Source organism: Syngnathus floridae, chromosome 20 (assembly GCF_059516105.1).
Source record: "Syngnathus floridae isolate MCC-2025c chromosome 20, RoL_Sflo_1.0, whole genome shotgun sequence".
Taxonomy (NCBI): domain Eukaryota; kingdom Metazoa; phylum Chordata; class Actinopteri; order Syngnathiformes; family Syngnathidae; genus Syngnathus; species Syngnathus floridae.
Window position 1 is genome coordinate 5,616,878 of NC_142432.1, and position 25,241 is coordinate 5,642,118.

General features: G+C 42.7%; 1 long non-coding RNA gene across 2 annotated transcripts; it reads left to right on the forward strand.

Moving 5' to 3' along the window:
* Positions 1–743: 743 nt before the first annotated feature.
* Positions 744–25,009, forward strand: LOC148380936 (uncharacterized). Of its 2 annotated transcripts, none has more exons than XR_015854699.1 (4): positions 744–884; positions 4,354–4,407; positions 23,434–23,559; positions 23,656–25,009. It is a non-coding gene; the product is annotated as an uncharacterized LOC148380936 (long non-coding RNA). The 2 variants fall into 2 exon arrangements; XR_015854698.1 differs by having other exon boundaries at positions 809–884; positions 4,357–4,407.
* Positions 25,010–25,241: the final 232 nt, after the last annotated feature.

Sequence of the window (25,241 nt, forward strand, 5' to 3'; positions counted from 1 at the left end):
AGAATGGTGTATGCTTGTTGTAAATTTGGATTAAAAAAATCAAAAAGGGTGTCAAGACTCGTATTGGTGTTGTCTGGCTACTCGTGCAAGAAAAACATCGACACCAAGACAAAGGCAGACTTTTTCGACCTGCCGCTGGCACGCTTGTCAAACGTGACAATGAGTCATGATGGCGCAAAGCGAAAGAGACAATGTTGTTTGCGGAATGAGCTGGAATCGATATGTCGCGCTTAATAACATTTCAAAGATGATGTATGATTGACGCCAAAAAGAAACTCGCTGCTTTTTCTCTTCATCTGACAACAACAAATTGGACGTAATAACGAAATGACAAATGTCGGCATCTCTTTTTGGGGCCGCGAACCGGGGGGAAAAAAACAATGGATTTATTTCACTTTATCTACAGGTTTTCCAACGACATCTCAACAAAAGAGTTTCTAAACAATGCATGTTGACTTTCCAAATCAAGCATGCTTCAACTTTGGACAAATGTTACTATTATACCGTCACAAAATGAAGATAAGTTATTTGGTTTGTGCTTGTCTCAGAGAAATATAATATAATATAATATAATATAATATAATATAATATAATATAATATAATATAATATAATATAATATAATATAATGTGGAGCCCATTTGAATGGTCATGCATACTCACCCGCCATTTTAATTATTATTATTTTTTAATTGCTTTGTGAATATGTTTTTGAACACGTTATATGCAAATAGTAGTGTATTGTATCAGTGGCTAGTATTTGGGAATTTCAATAAGGCACCTGGGACAACGACCGGGGTCCTCTGTACCCGGAAGTAAAAAGACGGTGAGCGGGAATTTAGCTTGGTCCGACTGTAACTGCCGCTGTTGTGCCGTGTGTTACAGGTGAGTAACGCTGTTGAAATGACGATGATCTGAACTCTCAATACTGCTGGTAGTCGGAGTTAATTATTGTTTGAGAATATGATACATACGATTAGTGTTGTGCAATGTTTAATTTTGCGTATAACGTGGACAGTGTGTGACGTTTGTAACGGATCCTCTGTAACCGGAAGTTAGGAGAGAGTGGGCGGGAGTTTGGCCGAGTCTAACTGCCGCTGTTGTGCTGTGTGTTTAAGTAAATTTATTATTTTGTCCATGCGTGCGACAATAATATAATATAATATAATATAATATAATATAATATAATATAATAACACTTTTAGAGTTTTTATGTACTTATGTAATTAATACATATTTTTAAAATTATGGTGCCGTTTTTGTTTACGTCCATATAACCTGCTGGGTCAGGGCTTTGCTGATGCAAAGAATAAGACTTGTTTGCGCGGAAAAGCTTGCTGATAGTTCTTTGGGTGCAGTTTTGAAGAAGTTCATATAATGGTACAAATCCGTACAAGTGACTGGTCCGCGTATTAATCCCTTCACCGCCAACTGAATGTATGCTAGAATTAGCATTTATATGGCCTGTCTGTGCGTCCGAAAAGCAGACAGACGCTCTGTCAGGGCTGAGCCGCCGACTGACGAGTCCTCCGGCTAAATTCTGACATAAGACTCCAGTCTTCAGGATATCAGGCCAAACATTAGCATTAGCATCAGCGATTGTTGGCATTTGTCTTCTTCAGAGGCTCGCAAATGTTTACAGTCTTTGCCAACCATCGGGTGACGGGTGCAAGCTTACTGTCACTTTCCAACTTCACCAAACTCTTTCGATTGTCAAGCTAAACCTAGATAGCTTTGGCAATATGCCTATCGTTTGCAATACATGCTAATTATCAAACTGATATGAGTTTAATATCTGTTTATCTCTGCTAAATTAACAGCAACTCAAAATAAATGTTGAGGAACCTCATCTGATTTTCAAGCAGAACTTAGTTTGTATCCTTTTGAACATCCTAGAATAACTGCAGCGAAAAATGATTCTCTAAAATTTTGTCAGGCACACCGCAGTGGATGTCAAACCTGCCTAACATTTGTCAATTGGTGGCAAGTGTTGCACTAAAGCTACTGAGTCGAAGCAATTTCACCAAATGTGGTGCCGGTATTAGTTTGCATCTGCCTCAGGCTTCCAATTCTCTCTCAGAGCAATATTGTGCCTATAAATAAGACCCCAATAAATGAACAACATGAATTTAAAAAAATATATATATTGATTTGAAATAAACCCACATATATTACAACAGGCTCCAAAGAGGATTTTAATAATCCTGTTCTCTGGGGTCAAAGTGTTTTATTTGTTTACCGTCCACGATCCATCTTTAGCACTGCATTCAAATGATTATCCAAATAATTTTGTTCCAAGGAAGGATGATGTAAATATGGGAAATATCATGTGGCAGCACAGTGGATGAGCGATTAGCACCTCGTCAAAAGGTTACGAGCTTAAATTTCAAGTTTGAATGTTTTCTCCACAATTGTTTGGATTTTCTCTGGATTTTCTGACTTATTCCGACAACTCACAAATATGTTAGCTTCTTTGAAGTCACGACATTGACTCCAGACAAGAAGATGGATGACTGTCTAATTTCATGTGTTATTTGGATGCCTTTAATTGACACGTATGTGACTGGAGGGGCAATGCCGCTCTTGCCCCGAAACCAAACCCTTCGCTAACTATCACATCTATGACGGATTGATGTGGGTCAACGGATTGTCTTCCTCCAGGAATCTTACATGTCATACAAAAGCCTAATTGATTGGAATGGAAAGTGAACTGTGTGTGGTGCATATACCAGACTCCCCCGCCACCCCCCAGTTATCTTCTTGCGCCCACGCTGGGCGTCACCTCCTCCCCCCATTGAACCATCCAGGAAGGTCTTGTCATCGCTTCCCGCTGAGATAGAAAAATGAAGCTGTGGTCTATCTGCTGTCATTTCTCATTAACGAGATACCAATCGCTCCTGACACCGTGTAATTGCTGAATGGTAATTTCTGAGAGGGAATATTCCGGAAGAAAATCACACTTTGAATTGGAGACGGGAGGGATTATGACACACAGAATGTAAAACAAGCCGCACCTTCCCCTGCTTTTATTTTCCATCCATCTATCAACGTGACGCCATCCGTCGTTGGCTCAAATGCGGCAGTCATTTTTGGATCATCCCCAACAGCCAATCAGAGGCCATGCCAGCGCTAAATCTCTTCATGGTTACAAAGAGGCCGCTCGTCTTTTTACCTTTGCTACAAAGCGATCGAGATCTAAACTGATTGCCGTGGGATTATCCAGGGATTTATTCAATATTAAGAAATTGGCTGTTGCTCATTTTGATAATTAGAGTTTATTCTAATTAAATTGATATCAAATGCGAGTGCGCATAAAGACATCCGTGAGTTCGTCAGTTCATTCATCACTGATCATTTTCATTGCGAATACTAATCGAGAGGAATTTCGGTATGCGCATTAAAATTTGCATGAAATAGCTTCAAACAAGACATATCAGTATTCTTGGATTCTGCCTTCCGTCCTTGCATTATAGCGTCCATCTCTGACAACCCTAACCTGTCATCAAAATAACAAATAAAAACATCTTTTGGACCCACCATGTATACTGGAAGTCACACATGTGACATGAAGTGAAACCAAGGCAACGCCAATCAAGTTATTGATTGGAATGTGCCTCTTCATGCTATGATTGCTCGGAGGTGTAGGACTATCGCATCATCCTAGGGCACAAAGATCAAAATCCATAAACCCCATCGAGGATGTAAACAACTTGTAGTAGATGGGGCGCTATAGCAACAGTGGAAGAAGCATTTCTTCATGGGCTCATCGCTCACATTACGAAGCTGCCATGACCTCCAGTGCCGAGCTTCCACTTGCAATCGCTGATTAGCGGCTGTTTCCACCCCACCCCCAATCCCCGCGGTTACCACTTGGAAGTTAATCACATGACAAAGGGTGGCTGGGAAGGATGGTGGGGGGTACAAAGGTGAGGATGAAAGTGGGTGCAGTCGGATGAAGGAATTCTCAAGACAAGAGCCCAAGTTTAATTGCCTCGGGATAATCTCATAGTCTTCTGGTTATGCGAGCTGGCCACCAATCCCCAGAAAAAAAAACTTTAAATCAACTAAACTTGAGTTACTTTCAGCAGCACTGGACCGACTCACACTACCTAGTTTTTCTTCTCAATTTAGATCCTTTTTCTATTCCTACATTCATTTGTTCCTCTAATTTGATTTCCAGTAGTAGATCTGGTGAATAAAAGTTATCTGTAAATTAGATTGGAACGAATTGCACAAGCAGGATTTGTGTCTATAAAACTAATTTTTTAACAATGTTTTTTTTTTTTTCTCTCAAAACTGCGGCCACTGTGAAGTTTTGGTACGTGAGGTTACTCACAGTGTTTTTTCCTCTCAGCAGCTTCCAATGTAACCGACAAGATTTACACGCCGCCGCTGGAAGGACTGAAAGGTGCGTACAGCGATAAAGTAGCCGTGGCATAAACACAAATACACGCACGTTTACAACACCAAGCAGGCCTTAAATAACATTTTAAAGGTTTGTGTAGGGAAGGGTCAACAACAGATGGATTTTAAACCCGACTGTGTGCTATATTTCTGTTCTATTGCAACAGACCAATTCTGGCTGGCTCTTAATCATATTTACAGCCTTTCTGTGTCCCGTGCTTTAACATTTTAGTAAAAGGGTTTTTCCTGGATCAAATTGAAAGTGTCAGTGGCAGGTATACCTGTCCCACACCCCCACAGTGGCTCAAGCAAACAATTTATTTCAATTTTAGAGCCAGTGATGGACAAAAATTTGATATGCAGGTAAAACTGGGAGTAGATTCTCGTTGAGCGTTACCCGATTGAATTTGTTCATCTAAGCCAAACGTTGCTATTGTGCGGTCAAATTGGGTGCGCAGGTGTTCCTCCAGTCAGCCTCTTTATGAAGCCGGCTGTTGCTCCATGCGGACCAGATTCACTCTTCATTAATTGGACCACTGCTCCCATTTGTTGTCGTGATGCATTCATTGTCGAGTCAACACGCGGGAGCATCTCTCGGCAGCTGCAGCCGGCAAATGGCTTTGTTAGAGCCACACCACACTCCACCGCCTTTGACGGATTCATTCAGAGGGACTTTGAATCCAGACAGTGGCGGCCATCGATTGGATGCTCGGCAATCCAAAATATTTGACCACCACCAAGGTTGAAACGTCGACTGAAAGTGATTTGTGTTATAGGTGTAGCATGTGCGAGATGACTCGAACAAACTTTTTGGGATCGTAGCATAGCCTGGAAGAACCATAGTGTGTGAAGGGATCCAAGTTTAACTACATTACCAAGTTGACACAAGGAGTTTATAAATTAAGAAGATCTAGCCAGCCAGTGTTACGCGGTGGAAAAGTGTGACAAGAACCTCCATTAGATTGCTCGGAGGGTGTGACCGTCAGCAGCGCCTGTTTGAATGTATTCACCTCCGTTTATTTACAAGCTGGAAAGAGGCATGTCAAGAGAAGAAAAAAAAAGCAGCGTGGAGAAGAGTAAAGTAGCTTGAGAGAGAGCGAGAATGATGAAAACCAAATTGCTTCATGAGGAAGAAGAAGCGTGTGAGTCATATCCCATCTCGCAAAGAATTGGCCAAAGCGATCCAGCAAAGTAATGAAAATGTCGAGCATGTAAATACAAGCCGGCGCGGCTATAATTACATTTCAAATCCACTATGCCTAAAAGTCGTCGCCTGGATCTTAATAACTTCCCTCATGAATCAATTTCAATTTCTGCGCGCGGATCGATCGCAGAAGGCAGCTGAGTGTGTGTATTGTTTTTTTGTTTTTTTTTTTTAACTGTAAAGGGGGGGTGGGGCTGATTAATTTTTCCCTATTTCTCTGTGTGGAAAATGGAGGCAGACACTTTGTTTGGATGGTTGTTTACATCCTGGCCTTGTTTTCCCACAAGTACGTTTGACACAAAACAGTTTCAGTCAGTGGGATCCAGTGCAGTTGTACGCCGCTAAACACTTGTTGATATTACTGCTTATTAGGTTGTTGAGATATATATATATATATATATATATATATATATATATATATATATATATATATATATATATATATATATCCAAGTATCCAAATAAATACATATATATATATTAACATATATACATACACATATAAATATACATATACAGTATTTTCCGCCCTATAAGGCGCACCTAAAAACCTCCATTTTTCTCAAAAGCCAACAGTGCGCCTTATAATCGGGTGCGCCTTATATATGGACCAATATGGATTCATGGATGAGGACTAATTTATTAAAGTGATTTACATGTTTATTTTGTGTGTTGTGTGATATCAACATTTGAGCAACGTTGAGTTATTGATATATTGTTATTGTTTTCACTATTTCGAGTGTTACTATATTAACGTTTGAGCAATGTTGAGTTATTTATTCTAAGCGCCTTATAATCCAGTGCGCCTTATATATGAACAAAGTTTTAAAATGGGCCATTCATTGAAGGTGCGCCTTATAATCCAGTGCGCCTTATAGGAAAATATGGTACATAGTATAATACTGAGAAAAATCTCACACTTTACTGCAGTTATGAGTCAATCAGGTACCAATGAGTAATGGCGGATTATTGCTCATAGTTCTAAATGTTTCATGTGTGCGTGTGAGCAGCATGCGATGTGGTCAGCAAAGATGAAGTCACACTCTCGGTCTCCCTTCGTGTAGACGCGTCTTTGTGTACGACATGACAGTTTTGCGCCAGACAGCTGCTGGCTCCTCTCAGCTGTAATTGGTCCAGCTCTGCAGCGACACCGTTTTTGACATCTGGCAGACGTCGTGCTGAGAGAACGTGCGACGCGCTGCGGGCCCCCGGATCGCTACGCGAAACACATTTCACGTCACCCAATATAACGTCGGCGCTTGGCACCAGAATTCCGTTCTGACGAAGCAGCCAAGACAGCGACGTGAGCACCATTCCGACTTCCTCCTGACTCAACTTGGCACCGCCAAAGAAGCTAATTACATTACTAACTCAACACTAGTACATTTGGAGCCGCTCGCATAACTGGACTGCACCGTTTATCAAATGCTATAGCAAAGTCGAGCTACCATCTGCAGACTTAATGAAAACATATAAAAATTAGAATTGCGATCATTGGCATTTTGAAGGCCGATAGCAAAGCCAGAACTTTGAGCTTCAAAGGCGGGACGAAAAAGAAAAGGGGCTGATGAAAGCGAGGCAAAGGGTCATTAAACAGCAGGGCGGGAGACGGCGAGCGACAGCGAGGGAGACATCGAGTCCCAACTTCATCAAGATGGATCACTGGCATCTGGCGCCTTGGAGGACCTAGTTAGTAACCCTCCACACAAACCCCTCGCTCGGTTGTGAATCATCAACGCCAGCCGCTCGCTTGTTGTATCTTTTGTCACGCTGGCTGACAAAAAAAAAAATGGCTGTAATGAAGGACTATGCGGGGGAATATCAACACAAGCGCCTTTTAAATCAGACGGCGTTAATGGCGCTGTGGCCGACATCAGCTGTTGCAATCAACAAACACTTAGCGCCGTGATTAAAAGTGCCAATTAATGTCTCAACATTATTGAAAAAGCACAACGAGACAGGATTTACTCAAGGTTCATGTCAAGGGCAACCGTAAATCACACTTGCCTTTTTTTGTTTCGACATATCGAGACTATTCACGTGCGGTTTAAATGATATGCAGAACGGAAAAGCAAAAGTGGGCTTTTCGTTTATCCGGTGCAGATCCGCATAATCAATTATAATCACTACTGTAAAGCTGAGGATTTGGTCATGTGCCGATCCATATGAGCGCAGCCGGGGGGGGAGGGGGAGAGTATGCCGTCTCCTCTGTACTAATGAAGAACCCCAAGGAGGTCGAGAATGCAACTTGTGATTTTGTTTGGGCCGATGGCTTACCCGCAAACAACAACAGGACTTACCGAATCGAATTTTTCTGAATATGTGCGGCAAAAAGCGACATCACAAATACATCTGATGGTTTTCAAGACATCCCCGATTTCAGATGCGGGGTAGCCACGTAATATTTGATGTCAATCAAAGGTTTTACAAGTGAAAATCCTGCATCTGCCAATGCCACGACAATAACGCAATCTCATCAAACAGACCACGTCGTTCAACTCGTAGCGGTGCCACTTCTCGAGTTGTTGTTATTGCGCGGCAAAGCCAAGTGTTGTCGGCCTGATAACGGCGACGGGTATTGAAATATTCCCGCTGTGTTAATCTGATTGAGACGGTCCTTACCTATGCACGCTATCGTGAATATCATATCCCTTTTTCGACCAGTCGGGTTCTGCCTTTTCCAAGGGCGTCATCGGCGTATTGATCGGTAGAAAAGTGAAGCGATATGGATATTAGCAGGCTGGAAGCCGACCGAGGTGCCCCCAAGTTGATTCGTAGCCGCCGAGGAGGACTTCCAGCCCAGTTGGCATTTGAAGGAATCAAAGAGTGAATTTCAAGCAGAGCCAGAGGTGGCACTCGACCCTGCGCTTGGTGACCCCGCCAACACCGTGCGGTTATCTTTCAATTACCCGCCCTAATCCAGAGTTTACAAGCGTTTGACTTTGTCCCGGCCGCAATCACGGCGCCATATTTCATCCTAATGATGTTCCGCGGTTGCACAAAACCGCTGCTAGATTATCATTCGGCAGATGAGGCTGAGGCAAGAGTGAAACATTTTACTGCGGGGACGGACCATTATTATTTTCCTGACCGAGCCTTTTCCGGTAATCCGGCCGGCACCCCCACCTACTCGCTGGCTCCCGCCCCTCCCGATATAGCCTCAACCTTTCTTACGGCTGTCACTGCAGGGAGCCAATTAACACATTGTGTCCGAGGGAGTCATTCCTCCCTTGTGTTTTTGTCACACTGCTGCCTAGTGGACCGAGCCACACAAATTAGCAGTGTGGGCTGGAAGGCTCAATTACCTTTTAAGGGCTTCGGAGGTAGTCGGTGTCAGGCTGCCTCGCAGCTTCCTTCCACCTGCCTCCACAAGCTATCAAATGAGGGGTGGGAGGAAGCCGGCCCGCTCGCCGTCTGATGCCCAGGGTCGAATTTCCAACTGATCTCATTCGCACATCTGATTCTCAGCATCACCTCCCCCAGTTTCTTCTGTCTCACCCTCCCTGTGTGTTGTCTATCGGCGGGAGGCGGGGGGGGAGGAGCCGCCCGAGAGTCCGTCGGTTCAGGCGGACTAATGGAGGTGCGATCTCGAGAGGTAGGGCCACAACACGGAAGCTGTTATCTGACAGGGAACGTCCGACACGGATGAATACTGAACTGCTAGCGGTCTTAAAAAAAACAGCACGTCGGATATTTCAAGCATGAAAGCAGCTACACGTGTTCTATGACTGTACTCGGAAAATGATGATAATAATTGAGCGACAACATCTACTCTTCTCCGTCCTGAGCGCAAAGTCGTCAGTCGGACCGGCACATGAGCGAGGATGACGGCTTTGAATTTATTTATTGATAGTGATATATTCATCTGGGGGTATGCATAATGCATGCGGCCCTAAGGTCTGCATAAATCTTTGCACAACAGGAAGGGCACGGTGATGAAAGAGCAGGTCCGCCGCCGAGTCGGCACGACGATGATTAGTGGCCACCCGTCACGTTGCAAATCAAAGCGCGGAGGCCAGGCGCTTGCACAACTCCGCCGTGTCGTCTCAACGCAAACGTAACCTCGCTCGCTCTCCGACGGCTAATTGCGGTACTAATTAATTGAGTACAGTCAACCTTCACCATCCATTAGGGACTAGATCCACCACCAATAGTAAACATTTGCTTCGATTGGACTCCACCAAAACTCATTTTGAAAGCCAAAATATCCACAAAAGTATGATCGATCCCCTTTCTGTACACGATTGTGTGTTCCCTCTGGAGACCTTGCAAAAGTTGTGTCCTATCTGATAAAAGCACTCTTGAGTTTTGCCATTTTTCCCGCCTAACAGAGCTCCACTTTTGTGTTGAAGCTCTGAAGTGGCGTGGGAGGCGAGCGCGGGGAGAACGACCACTTTGGCCTGCATTTCGCTTACATGCAAATGTGCTGGAGAGCTGTCACATGATGCAAACATGGGCTCGGCTCCCTGCCTGAGTGGCCTCCTCAGCTCGGAAATTGCAATCGGAAACCGCAACCCTTGTTTCAAATCCTGCCTTGAAACTTTGTATGGCAATCCAGGCTTCTCTTTGAAAACCCAACTCTGGCTTGAAACCCTACCACAGATTCCTTGAAACCCAGCCCAAAACTTTCCCTAGTTTGAAAACCCCTAATCTTGTTTGGAAGCTCATCTGCCTGGCTGGGTGCCACAATCAGTGAGCGAGGAAGACAACAGCAACTGTCTCCTTCTTTGAACTTGTCAAGACCACCAGGGGTCACTGTTGTGCAGGCAGATTGATCCTGCCTTACCCCCACGACAAGCGAGAAAAATCAAAGCCATGAGTCCATTGTGAAAGGACCCAAGTGCACTCCTCCCAGCTACAGTATTCACCAAACCCATTTAGGCATCAGCATCGACATACCTCATGTGAAACCATAACCAAACGCTATCTTGGAATCCAAAATGCAAAGTCATATTGCCTTTTTTTTTAAAACCCTGACTTGAAGCCTTAAAATGTGCCTCAATTTCAAACTCTAATCCTGGTTTGAACACCAAATCCTACTTTAATACCATCGTCTGTCTTGAAACCTGAATTTGCATTATGAACCTCGTCTGTTAAGCCGGTGGTAGAAAGTGCCCAACATGTTTGGAAAATTTTGCGATCCTAATCATCAACTGTTCTGATGATGTCGTACTGCGCCAGAGCTTTCTGAAAGGTCGGCGTGGTTTTTCCCCTCTCGGAGGTAAATAAACATTAGAAGCGGAAAGCGAGTGCAAGTGGTAGCAAAGCGAGTTGACGTGCCGGCGAGCAAACAAAGTCATCCATCACTGACCCGCGGCCGGCGAGGTAAAAAGGTCGGCCGCAGTTAACCTTTATTGGCTTTAACGGTTCACAGGCGCAATCAAGCGAGTTGGGGGTCCCCGAGGGCGAGCGCCGGCACTTTGGAGAGGTCGGCGCCCGCAAGCCACAGCCGACGTTCCATTACCATTTGTTCTCATGGCGCATGTACGCGCCCGGCCTCGTTAAAGATGTTTTTTCAGCAAGTAACCTCTGACCCCAACAAAGTTTCCCATCGCTCTAATTTCCTGCGATCCATTCAGGTAAACACGCACTGCACCAAATCCTTGAACTTTGGCTTGACACCTTACATTGATAGGCTGGCGCTGACTTGAATACCTCGCGAAAAAAAACTCCAGGTCAAGATGCTTCTCGATTTTTTTTTTGTTTTTAACAAGTAACCCCTGATTCCCAACAATGGTTCCCATCACTCTGATTTAATTTATTTTGCATAATAGACAATCGAACAATCAACAGAGAATCATGGTCAGGCCAATAAGTCGGATTTAACTATCAATTTGAATTAGTCAAGTATTGCCAATGTAGTGATTTATTTTTTAACACTCTCTGGAATACTTTTGTAGAATACACAACTTGGAACAAGATGGCTGAAATCAATGTTTGCATTGTTTTGCCGATGACAAGGAAGAAGAATAGAGGCAATTGCACTTGACGTCTATTTTATTTTCTGGCCGAATCCTGTGTCCATTCTTGCTAATGGTGATGCGTTTAAGTCTTTCACTTGTCGTCCTTTTTCAGAAGGCTCAACGGTTTCTCATTGTGTGCGTTATACGGTCGACATTTCATTGCGAGTTGTGTCCCCCGCTCACGTTGACGCATCAATCAGCCTCGTATTGTTTCACAATGACGGCATTTATGTTGTAATAAAAGTCAAATATATGCGCTAATCTGCCCCGATCGTTCTTGTTTACGGCTTTTAGTTTTACGTTCTCCCCGGCAGCCTGCCCACATGAGAAGTCATCATTAGGAATTGAAATTGTTTTGGGGGCTGCAACAGACAACAGTGGCTGCTTCATCCTACCATTTAAAAATCAATAAGCTCTTGTACAAGCAAATAACAGTTAATTGATTTTCTTTTTTTATGCCACCGATAGTTTTGGATTTATTCCGGGAACTTAATAAAAGGATTTAGAAAATAGAATGAGGTGGATGTGGAATGTGAAACCAAACACGAACTTAACTTAAAGCCACACTGTGAAACTCTCCATCGACACATTTGCATGGAACCAGAAGACTTTTTGGAAATCCTTAGGGCAAGAGTGAAACGCTTATTTGACACTTTGAACCCGTACTTCCGTCTTGGAAGCCCAACCTGAATTTTGTTCAGTGTTGAAATCCAGCCCTCATTTGCAACTCAAATCTGGAACTTGAAGTCTAACCACGGGAGTTGTGTTGAAATAGAAGTTGCATGGTAGAGTGTACCGTATTTTCCGCACTATAAGGCGCACCGGATTATAAGGCGCACCTTCAATGAATGGCCCATTTTAAAACTTAGGCAACGGATTATAAAGTGCATAGAATAAATAACTCAACATTTCTCAAACATTAATGCAATCACAATATAGTAACACTCGAAATAGTGAAAACAATAACAATATATCAATAACTCAACGTTGCTCAAACGTTAATATCACACAACACACAAAATAAACACGTAAAGCTTACTTTAATAAATTAGTCCTCATCCACGAGTCCATATATATATAAGGCGCACCGGATTATAAGGCGCACTGTTTTTGAGAAAATTGGAGGTTTATAGGTGTGCCTTATAGTGCAGAAAATACGGTATATTTTTCATTATGTGTTACGACTGGCATTACTTGAAGTTATGTTTTTAAATCACAGTGGGTGTAATTCCTTGTTTGGAGTTTGAGTCAACATCAACTGTGACATTTAACAGCTTGAACAGTAACAGTGACAAAATTGACCAAAAAAGAATCTCAAGGAACACTCAGCATTCAAAAGAAGAATAGTCATCAAAAAAAATAAAAAAAAAAGTCCCACGTAGGCTTCACAAATCAAGAAGTGTGCTGCAGGAACATAAAAAGTGTCTCTCAGGATGATTAGCGGAGATTCATAAAGCTGCCGGGTACTTTGCATTCATTAAGACGCCATAAAATATAAATCAAGAGGAGTTTGTCACAGTCGATCTTACGAAAAGGGAAGCAACACAAGCAATAGTTGCGCCTGACTGACGTGCTCGGGTGAGCGCGTCGCTCCATTATTAACGGCGACAATTATGACGTCAATTATTAACGAGCGCTGCTCGGGTTTCCGCTGCACACAAATCAAAGACGCCGCTTTGTCACTGACGGAATAATGTTTGCTTGGGGGGCTTCCAAAAGTCAACTTTTCAAAACAACTCCTCTTTCTTGGCAAAGTCCCCCAACCCAGTTTCAGGCACTACCTGAAAGCCCAACCCTAACGCAGACTTAAAATCTCAAATTCACACCTTCGAACCACGATGAGTTGAACCATACATAATCCATTTTTACAACCCAAAAGATGCAAAAAAAAAGCACATTCAAAGGTTTCAAAATTGACTGTGAATTTATTGAGTTTACAGCAGAGGTGTCAAACTCATTTTTGTCACAAGCCGCATCATCGTCATCGTTTCCCTGGGAGGGCCGTGATGACTGTCAACGTCTTCTTTATACATACAGTATAGGCTACACAACAAACTGAACAAACTAGTTTTGAAATCAAAGACTAGTAAAAAAAAAAATCAAATATTTTAAAAGGCTGAATGGTAATGAAAATCGCTAGCAATGTTTCTATTTTGTAAAAGTGAAGACATTTGTAATTTTTGTAATGACACAAAGTCGATGCAAAATTCGTCTTCGGCCACATAAAATGATGTGGCGGGCTGTATCTGGCCCCCGGACCTTGAGTTTGACACGTGCTTTACAGGATTGCAAAAGTACCAACAAAATCACAGCAAAGCTAAAAATAAAAACAATACAAGAAGGCAACAAGTTTGTATCTCAGCAAAGCTATGTAAAAAAAACACAAAATAACTTGAGGCAAAATTGAACTCAGAAAGTAGAAGAAACACAAAGCATGGACTCTAGCGTATATGAAATAGAAAAGTCAAACTCCACAGTTTGTTCCTGGACACAGCAGGATAAAATGAGAATCTAACAAAGGACATGGCTCGATACAGGCCAGGTGCACGCCAGGGGAACAAGACAAAGTTGGAGACAATTACCCTAATGAGGAGCCTCCTGAAACGAAGTCAAGTTTCCGAAACGAGAGGAAGCCGACTACCAAAGTAAAAGCAAATATAATGACATAGAAAAGTTTCAAATGAACATGACCAAACTCTTAGCCAGGCTTGAAACTGCAATTTGAAACACTCACCATATTTACCCTTATCTTTTTAATTAATCAAGTCGCTTCCACACAATTTAATGTTTTAATTTACGGGTTAATAACCGATGAAAGCCGAATGGGCTTAATCAAATAGTTTGAGCTGAACAAAATGATTCAGTAAAATTCTGTTGTAGGAACACAATAAAAAAAATTAAAAATCTGGTATTCACAGTTCTGGTCGCATTCTGTTGGTGTGCTCCACTTATCTCAATGATTCTATTCCGATATCAATCGAAATATCTACGTATACTTCCTGTCTGGGGAATTTCCCCAAAGTACAACCCGCAAGTTTCCCCACAGATTGTTGCTCGTAAACAAATCAGACCAAAGGCTCATTTTAGGAGATAATTATAAGACCGAAGCTAGTTAGGCATTTGATGATCTTAGTAAGTAAACTTGTGACAAAAACAGGCGTATTGTAAGTGATTGCTGTGGTCAGAGAACAGAAAGTTATGCGGGAAAAAAAAAAAAACACTGAAACATTTGGACATTACTCAACTGAGTTAAATCTGCAAGCCCGTAGATCCACAGCTTGATGTTTGGACTTGGCTCGCTGACAAGCAAGTGCTTGGACGTGAATGCTAAACAGCAACTTGGAAAAAAAATGAGAAAAAAAGGGAGAAAGTAGACTGAGCCCACGCCAAGAGAGAAAAGGCGACGTACGGCCGAGAGCGTTGGCTTGATTGCGATGCTAAACAGAATGCAGCGTGGCCTGTTTAGAAGGTCCAGCAGCTTGCTTGCTTCGGCTCCTTTTCATGGCACGCATTAACCAACGCCACTGCGCAAAAGGTCACGCACGGCAGCAAAAGTGCCAAAGCTGAATGGGAAAATTACAAAAAAGCAGCAAACTCAATTTTCAATGAAGTGGATCCTTTTTGTTGTTGTTTCTCAGCCGTAATGCATTTGGGGCACTAAAAACTGTTCGTTTTTTTTGGAGTGTTTTTTTTCCGAGAATCAATATAGCACTTAAGCCAGGGTACCAACATCGGTCAGAAAGAAGTGGACACTTTTTTTGTGTGTTTGTATGAATTTTCTTTTTGAACCCAGACCCTGGTTTTAAATGTGTGATTTTGGTCGGGAAAACATGTAAAAAGTAATTTGATGGCTTCTGACTCAGGACCTGCAGGACTCCAAAGATCTCCGTAAAAGCCTTCGGAACATATAATGGATTATTTTTGTGTAGCAAGAATTGACACAAGACATGGGACAATTACATTTACTGTATTTTCCGCACTATAAGGCGCACCTAAAAACCAATTTTCTCAAAAGCCGACAGTGCGCCTTATAATCAGGTGCGCCTTATATATGGACCAATATTGAGCCACTACAGCAAGCGTGTTCAAAGTCTAGCCCACGAGCAAAATGTATATATCTTATATATGGACAAAGTTTTAAAATGGGCCATTCATTGAAGATGCGCCTTATAATCAGGTGCGCCTTATAGTGCGGAAAATACAGTAACTGTTTCTTCTTCATCTCGGCGAGCAGAGAAGGGAGGGGCGAGCAGTTACACAACAAAGAAGCCACTGTACAAACAAAATGCTGATACTCAAGTACAACATGAGTAGCTCAGGAATCTAAAATTAGCTTACCGATAATGGGACGTTAACATTTGTACCTTTATTTACATGTATCGATGTACACGTTTCTTCTAACTTAGATTGATTTTTAGACTGTCTCAATTTCCTGGGGATGAAAAGACAGCAAAGTTCCAAAACGACGACAATGTTTGTCCCTTCCTGTCGGTTCAGAGAACAGGAAAACGGGTAAATAATAGATGAGCGTATTTGGAGCAGTGTCCTGCACGTCCGCAGGGGTTTCGATATTTTGGCCGGATTGATTCTTGAAAGTTTTGAGAAGGAGGTACGAGTGGGAGAGTTACTTGGCGGAGGCGTCAGGAGGAACAAAAAGAACCGCGAGGCGCTTCCGGAATGAGCTTCTCCGAGTGTGATTGAGCGGCGGGAAGATAAGGACGGTGACATTAGATATCCCGGTGGGCGGGTAGGGGATGGGTGATTAATCTCATTGCGGCTGATGATGTGTCTGACGTGAGTGTCGTTGCCGGCGGTGGCGAGCTCGCCAGCGTGCTCGCCACCGCTCGGGGGAAGGCTCCTTGGCTTACAAAGACAAGGAGAGCGCCCGCCGCATTGATTGCTTTGCGATTTGATTAAACTCTCGGCCGCTTTCCAAATGTGAAACAATAGCATGGAGGTAATCTCACCTTCCCTCCTGAGGTCGCGTGTAATGTGCTTTAATGATATGGACACGCCGAAAACCTCGACCGGGATTTTTCGAGGAGTTACAAATACACACACGCATATAAAATCAACATCTAGACCAGAAGTGGGTGAAGTCTAAGGGTTGCCAATCTTCCTGCAGCCAAATAAAAAAAACAAATGCAACCACTCTGCTGCCACTTTCAAGAATCAGTCCAAACGACCTTTCCTTGGAATCTTCTTTTTGGGACCCCGTCAAACTCTTGACTTTTCGCTCACGTATTGCGTCCCCTCAGCTAACTCCATTAAATCCGGCAAATCCCCGTAATGACGACAATTAACCTGGAATAACGGCAATATTAGCGACACGGGCTAATCGACTCGACTGTTATTAATTTTGACGTTAGGTTCCAATTAAAGATAGCCAAATGCTGATTTCATTTGCTTTTCATTTCGGGCTGGCAGATAAGGAGGCCATTGATCACACCTGAACGACTCGCTATGTGAGCGCCGCTAATTAAAGAGCCAGATTGCAATTAAGATTAAAGCCGCGCAAAGTTTTCATACGCACCAAATTGTGTTTAGTAGAGAGTATGATGTCACATAATCCGAGGACAACCCGGAGGCCGGCAATTAGTCCTCGCTCATGAAATATTCGGAAAATGACTGAAAAGAATATACTATTTCGTATTCAGCTGTCGCCAACTTGTGGATTTGTCGGACCCTTGTGATCGGATCGTGATATCTTAGTTGTGCTTATCGGATCTTATACCTATCAGAATTATTTTGCGTATTTGAAATGTGATGAGATCTCGATGATATTTAATTGATATGTATAATTTCTATACTCAAAGGGTATATGCAGGGTATAAACTTTTAAAATGCGTTGGTGAATGTGACAAAATATGTTGAGTCCCTCCGGGTCATATATTTGAGAGTGGATAGCGCGGGATGATTTTTTCGGACGTGCTTTACTTTCCCGCTTGCTGTCAACGGTTGCGAGGTGAGCGTGTCATTTGCGAGGCCTGTTGTGGGCAAGTCCGGCTCATTAAAAAACAATGTGGCGGCGTGCGTGCATAATTACGCCATGCCTCGGATTTATTTTTTTCCCCCTCCCAATGCAAATGCTGACCTGATTTTGCTAATAAGTCAAAGCCGACCGAACGAGCGACGTTCCCCGGCCGTCACGTTGAAAGGAATGCGGCCTAATTAAATGAAATATTCCTGATGCGACGGGCGCCTGAGCGGCAGGACGGTGGCTCGTTTGGACCGGCGCTCGACTTATTATCGGAACGAACGCGGCCAACCTTTTTTCTTTTCATTGCCGGTGCAAATCCTCTCGCAAGATTCCCCGCTGCTAATGTAGCGAATGCGATTTGCCATTCATTATTCATCCCCCTCACTTTTACATGACCTTCTTCAAGTCGCACTAATGAGCGCAGATTCTTGTCAGACCAGGCCGGGCCGCTGCTTAATTTTGATGAACACACCTTGATACGCTGGCGCTCATCACTCACGTCGTTGCGTCACGATAAACTCCATTTTGTGTGTTTACATCGTGTTGTTCTCTAATGAGTCTTGTATAACAAGCCGGGCTATTAACTCTGACGACTGAATTCAAGTCTACTAATTATCCAAACTTCAGATTTCCCCTTTCTTTTTAAAGAGATGACAATAAATAGGGATAAAGGGGAACCACAAAGTACCCAATTTTCAAGCTTGAGAATCTACACTGACTTTTCGAGTTCACATATTTGATATTCAGCGATTTGAAAGATAAAATATTAAATTTACCTCATAAATTTTACCTCAAATGTAATCTTATTTGCACCCATATCGGACTTTTGAAAGAACCTCAGGAAATGCGTTAAAAAAACAATTAGTGTGCATTAGCAGAGATTTCTACCCTTGCTCAAAAAAATCAATTTGAGCGAAATTGCTTATTCTGATGGAAGCATTCTATTGAATTGGCCCAAGTGCTCATCTAAATCCTACTTAATCACCAAGAAAACCAAACACGCATTGCCATGGCAACAGAACCCGATTCCTGTCCATCTTTTGCCATCTTGTCATCGCCAATGGGATTCCCGATGATCCTGATTAAGATGTCCTCCATCTTGCTTGACGCTTGGCAACCTGAAGAATAATTGAGGCGCTTTTTGTGGTGAGCAGCCAGGTTGCGAATTGATTGCACTCGAACTATTAGTGGATTTATTAATTAATGCACATCCCACTTATTACCCCGACCGTTTGCTGCCTTGTGTCGTGTGAAAAAGAATCCCGCATGTGCAATATGAAATGTAAAATGTCCTCTCACGCAACAAGTGCAATTCAGCATGGCCGTGACGATGTATATCCAATCATTTTTTCCTTGTCAATGTACTCCCTCTAACAAAGGTCCTTGTAAGGAAAAATGAGGTAATTAGCACCAATGAATTAATCAGAGATGGGGAAATTGCAATTATGAATGTTCTTAAGTTCAACCATGAAATGATTTTTTTTTTTTCATTATCACATTGTTCTGCAAGGATCATTATGAAAAAAAATTACATTCAAACCCAGAAGTGGTTTATTCTGAGAAACTCTCCAGGGATTATTTGGACTGGACAGTGTAGAAAATAAATGTATTAAATGTTTGGACATGTTCTCATCATCGTTCTCACTACTCAGCGAAGGACCATCTGCTAATTTAGCAGCAGGTTTCCTCTTTCCTCCTGAACAAGAAAAAAAATCAATTTTAATAGCAGTGGTAAAACAATAAAATAAAAATCAAGTTCCAGATGGTTTACCACCGAGCGGTCAAACAAACATTCTCGGAAGCCCTTCGAGGCATTCGGAAGTTGTGTTAAGTCAATGGAGTCACTGATATCAAGCTGTGCCGAACACATGCTGGCACGCCGTTTGAGCAGCACGCCGCCCAGCCGGGGGAAAACGCCACTCACAATTGCGTGCGGGGAAACACTACAGCGCCAAAAGAAAAAGCAGACAAAGTGGAAACAAGGTGAAAAAGTGACGGGCCATAAATTATTAAACAAACATACCGGAAATCTAAAATGCTTACGAGTTTAAAGCACCATTTACTGGTAGGCAACACAGATTAGATTAGATTAGATTAGATTAGATTAGATTAGATTAGATTAGATTAGATTAGATTAGATTAGAACCTGGTGAAATTTACCATATTTTATAACCTGGTTCACTGTGTTGTGTTTAAAAGAAAGACAATAAATGCCATGAAAGACTTTCACGACCTTCACCTTGGCAGAGAAAATATTTTTACATACTTAAGGTCACAAAGCGAAGGTGACATCCGTGAAGCTTGTCCGCAAACTTGAAAGTCGGCCATACTGCGAGCGCAAAGTTGCGGCAGCTGTGGCTGTCGCTTGGCGGATGGATTAATGTCTCGTAATCACGCTTCATTATTACGCCCATCTGCCCCGTACTTCCCGAGATGGCGCCGCATTTAAGAAGAGAAGAAAAAAAACGCCGAGCTGAAAGCCAAGCACGTCTCTCCTGGGAATGGCTTGAATGTCACCAGGCGGGCCCACTTGTGCGGGGAATGCTCAAAGCTGCCACGTTGGGCCCAAGAACATTTGGAGAAACAAAGGTCAGCGCTTCAATGCCATAAGCAGCGGCTGTGACAAGATGCTAGCGTCATTCGACGTACTTTATCGATACTAGCGCTGAATGAAATTATTATGTCCGCAAGCAAACACTTTGACATCAGGCATAAAGTTTGAGAATTGATGAAATAGGTTGAGAACTCAAAATGTATCTGGCTGGGCCAATAAAAAACTCAATACAGTGATCCCTCGCTACTTCGCGTTTCGTTTATCGCGGCTTCAGTACATCGCGGATTTTTTTCCAAATTAAAAAAAGTTTAAAAGTCAAAATAAATCTTCTAAATTGAGGAAACACGTGTCTAACCTTTTGGACAATGTAGTATTGCTCCACATGTTCGTTTACATTCCTTTAGAAGTCCGTTTTTGCGTGTTAGCACGATAGCGAATTAGCATCTTTCCGTTAGCCTGCCAAGTACTTCTTGTTGGTGACCGTACTTCGCGGATTTCACTTATCGCGGGTGGTTTTTGGAACCAATTTTCCGCCATAAAAAAGAGATTACTGTATACCACGTATTTGTACTCTTTGCTTTGTGTGTCCTTCAAAAACAGAGATGTGAAATCCAGGTCCAGAAAGTAAAAACGTGGCGCTTCTAGTCAACCAATCAACTACCTCGTTTACTTTGATAAAAAGCACTTGTGACCAAAGCCAAACTTTTGACCTAGATTTGACACCTCTGTTCAAAAATCAAGACAGTAAACATAATTTGAGAGTGTGTGAGAATGTGGTTGAGGGAATCTGTAAAATCCAATCAAGTGTATATTTTTGACTTCAACTATCTTGGTTATCAAGCCTGAGAAATAATCTTTAAAGATTTGAGACACATGCCCGGCAGAGCCTCGCAAAAATGTACTTTCTCGAACCAGACGTGTGTGATGAGGTTTTGCTCAAAAGCAACATCCTTGCAGCAATGAACAATCATCTCAGAGAAAGTGAGGATCAGTTTGGTAACAGGGAAAACCTGTCACTTTTTTTTTTTCCCATTCTGTCTTTCTAACTCGGGATGACTGGCAGCTAAAGCATCGGGGATTGGGATCCTTCAAAATCAACACGGCTCCTGCTCTAACAGTGAATAATCGTCTCGGAGTCAGACTTTTCTGTCAAATCGCTTTCTAGCAAACGAAGTTCAAAGATTCCTCGAGCATCTATGATTTTTATCAAACGTAACAAGTTCTTGAACAAAAAAATCCTAGAGAGTGAAAAATCCTGGCAACGGGTAATCAATTTTGACTGAATCGACCTCAAAACGTAAAGGTCAGAGATTCTGAAAATTGAATATTGTATTGACCAATGATATTCATTGGCATGAGTGTCTGAAATTGTTTTCACAATGGCTAAATGCCGTGCAATCGTCCTGAAATACTTTCTCGGGCATTATTGTCATGGTATGACGCGAGGTGCGTAAGCGTGCATATTTTCCATTTGCCGCCGCAATGCAGACAATTAGCTGCTGGTTCCACACACACAAAAATATTATTTCTGCATCCGTTTGTAGCGATCAAAGCTTCGGCGGCGTTTGTCTGCTTTCCGCCGAATTTGCTTGGTATCTCATTAAAAGTTGCCGTGTTTATCTTTTGCCATAACTTAATTGCCGCCGGTGGAAACAGATGTCTTGACACCTTTCATTAGGCAAGGGTGGCGCTCCACAGGCCGCCGCAAAGCCAGCAAATGTGCGCTCATTGGATTAGCCGCGGCGGCGAATGGAAATTAAATCGCATCTTAATTTAGCTTTCAGCCCAACAACACAACATTCTTTGGAGTTTAATGAGTCTTCCATGAATGCTCACGCTGAGTGTTGCATGACGAAGAGTTTAATTACGTTAGAAAGCAAATATATGAAGCTGTAAGTTTCGCTCGGGACGCAACGACGAGCTCTCCGCCGATCGCCGGGGCAAAACGACACTGGCGGCGTTTAGAGCGAGGTAATGAGGCGTGGCCCGAGGTCGTGTGGTTCAGGCTTTATACTTTAGAACGCGGCGGAGCAGCTAAAAGCAACATGGCAAGTCGGAAATTAAATGGCTAATATCAGCATGTTTGTTTACTTCCTCACTGACTCAACCTTAATAAAGAGGAATGTATTAACTTATTATCACGTTTTACACATCGACATAGCGCAGTTCGGGTGAGGTTAAGGTGAGCCATCGCTCCAACTCACCCATCCCAAAATAAATATCCATTTTTACTCGTTTAATTGAGTGATTTGATTTAGTCGGTGTGCTTCGAGTGGGAATGACAGATAAACAGTGTGAGCGTGAAAATCATGTGATTCCCTAAGAGATGGCATGCTGTTGTCCTGTCAAAGGAGCCATTGGGCGTCCATCATCAGGGTCACGCTCGGCACCGCCGCGGGTAAATCCCCCGCGCCGCGCGGCTGGCTGGCCGTGCCGCTTATCGTCGGCGCCATGATGCGGTTGCAGCATACGCAGCGAAAAGAAGACTGATCTCCAACAGGCGGGAAGTCGCTTTTGCTGCACACACGTCAGATTGTCACTTCCCAAGCTCGGAGTCAGCTCATTTCACGCCGAGTGTAATTTAAGTTGCAGAGTCGACGTGATTCTTAACATTTCACATCTTGATTCCTACGAGAAAAAAAAAAATGACAGGAAGCACTGGTGGCTTTTCGAAATATTCTCTTCTGGAAATGACAGCCAAGCTAAATCCTTTAGATCGAAACGATGTGACGTCTTGTTAGCGTACGATAAGGAGGTCATTTTACGGGTGCGTAACGTACTTCTTTGAGTCACTTTTTGTCACTGATGCGTTTATACGTGTCACGGAAGCGGATACGTGATGAAAGTTAAATGAGATAACGTTGGACAGGTGTGCTTTGTGTGTCGTTTGAGGAAGTCCAATTGAAGCCTTGATCACGTTGAAGTTACACCGCTTCATTTTAGCACAATTGCTGATTATAGAATTGCTAAAGACGGCAAATTTAACGGCGCTCAAAACTTTTTGTTTGTTTGCTGGACACCTGGCGTGTGAAATTGTCCTGTCCCACCGTCCTGTCCTGCACGCTTGATGGGGCCCCCGATGCCTCATTTGCTCGCCCCCATATCCGACCATGTGACAGTCACAGCGCCGCCCATGTGGATAATTGGGCGCCGTTTCAGGGGGAGGAAGTTAACGGGGCGACGCAAGGTCGTGCCCATCGGTATGATAAAGAAGCCGTATCGTTTTGTTTCTCAAGTTAAAATGGTTCCCTGGTATCTTAACATCTGTGGGGTCAAAAGGATGAATTTTTTTTTACAATAAATGTATTATTTTTATCATTCATCTTTAGAAATGGCAAAGTTTGGATGATTGCGGTGCACGGCGTATAAATTTGATGAATGTATGAGTCTCAGCGTTGCTTTGCATGGACCAAGGCCAGGTGCAGGATGATGGCGGGCGGGAGATGACTTTTAAGGTGGCGCCTTTCAACCCTGACAAAATGGACTTGACAGGTGTGAAAGATTTAGTGGGCGCCATTTAGAGTGATCATCTTTTCGCTCTTTGTCAGCAGGTAGCACGGCGCCCTTGCCGCGTCCTTGATCCCGCTTTCGGCGAGCGAGCGGGAAATCCCCTCCCAGCGCCGGCGCAGAGGCCCGCTCGGCAACTAATGACTGTTATCGTTGCAGCGCGGGATGATTATTATTAGCCGTGAGCCCGCGTACCCGAGCGTGATTTCCATTCGCCACTTAGACGAATGACTGCAGCTGTGTGGGCATGGTTGCACTTTAATCTGTGGATGGTTATCAATCAAAAGATTATTACCGTCCTCTCGAAAGGAATTGCCACGCTTTTGTTGTCGACTTCTATTTCCGCTCACCAGCCCAACTCTCCTCGGCGTCACAGTTCAGCGAGAATTTCAGCAAACTATGAAATTAAATAGCCGAGCTCCTGCTTAGATCGGATTCCAAGGCGGCCATTACTCTGGCAAATGAATAGGGGAAAGTGGAAAAAAAATAATAAAAGAAGCGAGATTAACTTTTTAAACGATGACGGGAATTCTTCAGTGCCGCTGCCTCGTAATTGGCTAATTAGCGCAAGCGTGATGAGTCTTAAGCCGTCCCAGTGGCGGGCGTGATAGCGCAGATTCATATCGATGCGCCCGAGTTGCAACTTTTTTTCGGAATCTTTGGCAGACAACGAGAGAAAACATTGAGACGGGGGAAAAAAGCCTTGAAGGGATGGCAGCATGTCAATGCTCAAAACAGTATGATGATGATGAGTTATAAAGAAAATAGCAATATGAAAATCTAAGTCCAACCCCACAATGCTTCCTTTCTGAAACACAAATAATTTATTCAGGAAGCGGACAAACAATATGCGTGAGTACAAACAAAAAAACACTGTGAATCATTTTCTGGAGGCTTAAATAACCAAATGAAAAAAAATTGTGAGATTTGAAGGTAAACAGGAAGGTTAAACGACAATTACAGGCGAGGCCACGTTTTTAGCGGCTTGTGCACAATGACACAAGGTTTCCGGTGATTTAGCAATTTCATTCTGTGTGCTCGTATATTTATGATTATCCCTTCAGCTGTGTTTATCGCATACTAAACAGGGCTGTCGCTCAGCGGACAAAATGTCTCGATAAAAGAAAAAAAATTAGGCCTTTGTTCATCACGGAGGAGGTTTTACAACCCGCACACTTAATGGTCCGAAAACATCAGACTTTCTCCCAAAAGGAATAAAAAGTGAGTTTATATATTTAATAAAAAAACAAAAAAAACCTCAAAAGCACACCAATCACAAGATCTGATTTGTTTCCTTTGTAGCTTACAGACAAAACTTGGGCTCAACCAGAGTTTGTTTGCATTGTGCTAGCATAAAACAAACAAAATGAAAAAAATTAGTTTAATCTTACAATAGACTTCCACTGGGTTTCTTATTTATTTATTTATTTATTTATTTATTTACTTATTTGTATATTATATTTATGAATTATTATTGATTGATTTATTGAATTATTTATTCAGTCATTTATTATTAGTTTAAAAAATGTAGTTTAATCTTACAATAGACTTCCACTGGGTTTCTTTATTTATTATTAGTTTAAAAAATTTTTGTTTAATCTTACAATACGCTTACACTGGATTTCTTATT